Raw genomic sequence first — 5,000 nt, 5'->3', positions numbered from 1 at the left:
AGAGGGGAGAGGAGGAGAGAGGAGAGGAGAGGAGAGAGGAGAGGAGAGGAGAGGAGAGAGGAGAGGAGAGGGGAGAGGAGGAGAGAGGAGAGGAGCGGAGAGAGGAGAGGAGAGGAGAGGGGAGAGGAGGAGAGAGGAGAGGAGAGGAGAGAGGAGAGGAGAGGAGAGGAGAGGAGAGGAGAGAGGAGAGGAGAGGGGAGAGGAGGAGAGAGAGGAGAGGAGAGAGGAGAGAGGAGGAGAGGAGAGATGAGAGGAGAGAGGAGAGGAGAGGAGAGGAGAGGAGAGGAGAGAGGAGAGGAGAGAAGAGGAGAGGAGAGGGGAGAGGAGGAGAGAGGAGAGGAGAGGAGAGAGGAGAGGAGAGGAGAGAAGGAGAAAGGAGAGAGGAGGAGAGAGGAGAGGAGAGAGGACAGGAGAGACAAGAGGCCTGATTACTGCTCACTCTGCACTACAGCTCAGCTTGGTCTGCAACCCTCTCCTGGCCCTGATGTGTCCCCAGTATGGCCATGATAAGGCTCTGATATGACTCTGATACGGCCCTGGTGTAGCCCTGATATGGTTCTGATAAGGCCCTGATACGGCCCTGATGTGGCCCTGATACGGCCCTGATATGACCCTGAAAAGGCCCTGATATGGCCCTGATACGGCCCTGATATGGCCCTGATATGACCCTGATAATGCTCTGATACAGCCCTGTAATTGCTGTGGCCCTGATATGACCCTGATACGGCCCTAATTTTGCTGTGGCCCTGTTCTTCCTCCACTATTGTAGCGAGTCTCCAGTTCTCTCAGCCAGAACTCCTGTCTAAGTTTGTATGAGAAAGAGCATAAGAGAGAACCAGACAGAGAATAAAAAAGCTAACATCAAATCTAGCTGACTATTAGCTATTAACTATTAGCTATTAACCATTAGCTATTCTTTGGATGAATCACTGATTGACTATTTCCAAAACTTTGGGTGAATCAGAGAGAGCCCTTGAAAGAGCATTTGGTGCAAATGTTCATGAATTTCGAGCAATGGTGAAGAAGTGATGAACTTCTGGCTCTAAATATCTGTTGGACAGTGATGTGTGTAACGTGTGTGTGCGTCCTAACACATGGGCTGAAGCGCTTGGACTGTCCACCTGTGAGTAAATCACAGGCTGATGCTAATGCAGTGCCAGCCCCATCTCCTCAAAGTGGTAATGTGATCTACTGCTATTAAGAGAAGTACTGCAGAAATCAATACAGACCATTACTGAAATGTAACCAAAGTGAGAGACATTGGTTAAGTGCAATTACAGTTTTTTACAATTGTTTACACACGTTTTCAAAACTCTGTGTCTATTTTTCAAAACTCCACACACAAAACCCACAATTGCTCACACAAAATGCAAAATGCCTCAAATCTCCAGCAAAATGACACACTACATTCAAAATGTCAAAAACACATGTTTAAATCAAACATTCGCCTCACATTACAAACACTTTTGTCAAAATATGACATTTTGGATACATCATATACACACTGTGGCTCAAAACCTAACGCTCTTCTGTCTTTCATAGGCTTTATGTATTTCATTACAAGAGTGAAAGTTACGGTACAGAGTGAAAAATAGTGATTTTTCGCAAATAATTTGCTGTTGCATATACAGTATTTAACAAGAACAAAACAAAGCAAAATACAATGACCACCAGATGTACATGGAGTTCTGAAAAAGCTGATCTTGCCTACGTAAGACGGAAATGACTGACTACTATCAAAACACTTTGCTTTTTCCAAAGAAAAGTGTGTGTGTGTGTGTGTTTATGTGTGTGGGTGGGGGGGTTGTGTATGTATTCATAGGTCTATAGAAAAAATTATTGAGCTAATGGTAACTTGGGGAGACACAAAAATATAGTAAAAAAGACAAGTTTTACTGTACATAAAGTCGACTTTTTGTAGAACATTCCTTTCAAAATATCTGCATTGGTTCTGAACATTTCAACCGTATTGGATTTCAATCCATACCTACATAGAGAGTACAGTATGTCTACTCATAGGCCTATACTAAGGCAATGATTGGATGGTGTTCAGTAAAGTAATGAGTGTTTACACATGTGAAGAGAAAAAGTGAAGCACTGGTGATTTAGTGTGGCATTTTGATGGGTTGTGTTTAAAGAACGAAATCAAGTTACTTCCTGTTAGATTTTTGTGTGTTAGGTAGAAAATTGTGTGTGGTGTTTTGCAAAATGTGTTTTAGTCAATTGAAAACTGAGTCAAACACTGAGAATTAGTGTATGGTTTTGCAGATTTGGTGTCAGGTTATGATGTTTGGAGGACATGTTTAGAAAATTGTGTGACAAGCAAAGATTTAGTGTGTAAGCAGTTGAAAAAAACTGTAACTGTCAGCGTTTTAACTTTTATTTGATGGACGGATGGATGGATGGATGGATGGATGGATGGATGGATGGATGGGGAAGAAACGGAGTCCTGAAATGCTAGCAGATGATTCTGATTTGCACTGATGAAGGCAGACTGAAGATGGAAAAGAACAAGAAAATAACGGAAATAAGATCTTTAAAGAGAAGAGAAGAGAAGAGAAGAGAAGAGAAGAGAAAAGAGAAGAGGCAGTAAATCATAACAATAAGAGGAAGAGAAGAGAAGAGAAGAAGGGAAGTGAAGAGAAGAGAAGAGAAGAGAAGAGAAGAGAAGAGAAGAGAAGAGAAGAGAAGAGAAGAGAAGAGAAGAAGGGAAGTGAAGAGAAGAGAAGAGAAGAGAAGAGAAGAGAAGAGAAGAGAAGAGAATAGAAGAGAAGAGAAGTGAAGAGAAGAGAAGAGAAGAGAAGAGAAGTGAAGAGAAGAGAAGAGAAGAGAAGAGAAGAGAAGAAGGGAAGTGAAGGGAAGAGAAGAGAAGAGAAGAGAAGAGAAGAGAAGAGAAGAGAAGAGAAGTGAAGAGAAGAGAAGAGAAGAGAAGAGAAGAGAAGAGAAGAGAAGAAGGGAAGTGAAGGGAAGAGAGGAGACAGTGAAGAGGTAGCGCACTGAGGACAGCTGGGTCTCCTGGGCAGGATGGGGTCGATAGAGTGAACAGTGCCTCCGGTGCTGCCGGGCAGAGCCCCAAGTGATGGGCATTTAAAACGGAGGGATGAGAGAAAAGTGGAGGATGAAAATAGAGAGAAAAGAGCTGATGATGAAAGGATAAAAGTCCTATTTTAAGGTGAATGGAGGTAGAGAGAGGGAGGGAGGTAGGGAGGGAGGGGGGGGTGGACGGGAAAGGCTGTGCTGAGCGGGTTACCAACAGCATATTTCAGGGGTCACACACACACACACACACACACACACACACACAAACACACACACACACACGCACACATACACACAGAATCATTTCAGTGTGCGCATTACCAGTTACTTGCCTAAGCTTGGGAAACAGAGTAATGGAAAAGTTGTATAACACCACCGCCAAGTGAAAACGCAACATTCACACTCAAACTCACATTGCCTCTGCCACTGCCTAATGCACCATCCACTCTGAACTGTGTGTGTGTGTGTGTGTGTGAGAGAAAGTGTGTGTGTGTGTGTGTGTGTGAGTGTGTGTGTATGTGATGTTTATGTGTGTGTGTGTGCGTGTGTGTGTGTGATGTTTATGTGTGTGTGTGTGTGTGTGTGTGTGTGTGTGTGTGTGTGTGTGTGTGTGTGTGTGTGTGTGTGTGTGAGTGTGTGTGTATGTGATGTTTTGTGTGTGTGTGTGTGAGTGTGCATGCTTGTACCTATTTTATATCTAAAACAGTCGGTACCCATATTTGTTTGATCATTTTATTAAGAACAAAATGCAGGCAGGGTTCATTTGCAACTGTTTCATCATGTCAGTGAGGGAAACAGAGAGAGAGAGAGAGAAAAGGAGAAAGAGAGAGAGATACAGAGAGAAAAGAAGAGGAGAAAGGGATAGACAGACAGAGAAAGACTAAAAAAGAAAGAGATAGATGAAATGAGACCGTGAGAGAAGGAAAGAAGAGAAAGAAGAGAGAGATGAGAGATGGAGGTGAAGAAGAGAGAGAAGAGAGGGATGAAGAGAGGGAGACACTTTAAAATTGAGTGCCTCTCTCTTTGTCCTGTTCTCCTTTACAGTCCACTCCCATGATAGAGACCCTGTGTGCTGTTCTCCTTTACTGTGCAAATGAAAGTGACCAGGCCACACTGGATGAGTCTCTACCCCCCCCCTCTTTCCTTCTCTCTCTATCTCTCTCTCCTACCTATCTGTGTATCCCCCCTCTCCCTCTCTCCTCCCTCTCTCTCTATCTCTCTCTACCCCCCCTCTCTCCTCCCTCTCTCTCTCTATCTACCCTCCCTCTCTCTCTCTCCTCTCTCTCTATCCCCCCTCTCTCTCCTTCCTCTCTCTCTATCTACCCTACCTCTCTCTCTCTCCTCTCTCTCTATCCTCCTCTCTCTCTCCTCCCTCTCTCCCTCCTCCCTCTCTCTCTCTATCCCCCGCTCTCTCCCTCTCTCTCCTCCCTCTCTCTCCACCCCCCCCACCCCTCCTGCTCTGCTGGTATGATCTTAAGAGTATTCTCCATGCAGGCAGGCTCCTCTTAGAGCGTGGAGATGGGACAATGGCGTGCCGGTGGGGAGCTAATGAACGATGGCATTGGGAGTGAATGAGTCTCCCGACGCTTTTGTCTTACCTGAGCACGGCTGTAATGGGCCTCTTGTTCTCTTTTAGGAGAGGGGGGGATGGGGGGGGGGGAAGAGAGGGATATAGAGAGATGTTGCATGAAAGGAGAGAGGAAATACTAGAAATGGAAAATGAGAGAGAGAGGTGGACTTGATGGGAGAGATGATGGGGGACAGGGACACACACACACACACACACGCACACACACACACACACACAGGTTCTACCCAGAAGGGCAATAACAGAAGTCCGTTAAATAAAGAAAATATAGTTTTACATTATTAGGGCAGGCGAGACACGCCTCTCCGTCTGGCATCATGTTTTTGTTTGTTTTCATGTAATGTTCATCATTTTATGTAATGTTATGTTCATT

The sequence above is a fragment of the Alosa pseudoharengus genome, unplaced genomic scaffold, assembly GCF_046254945.1.
Source record: "Alosa pseudoharengus isolate Yale_2024_CS ecotype anadromous, Long Island Sound unplaced genomic scaffold, YU_APseudo_1.1 YU_APseudo_1.1_scf_3, whole genome shotgun sequence".
Classification (NCBI taxonomy): domain Eukaryota; kingdom Metazoa; phylum Chordata; class Actinopteri; order Clupeiformes; family Clupeidae; genus Alosa; species Alosa pseudoharengus.
Note: the sequence above shows the minus strand (reverse complement) of the source record.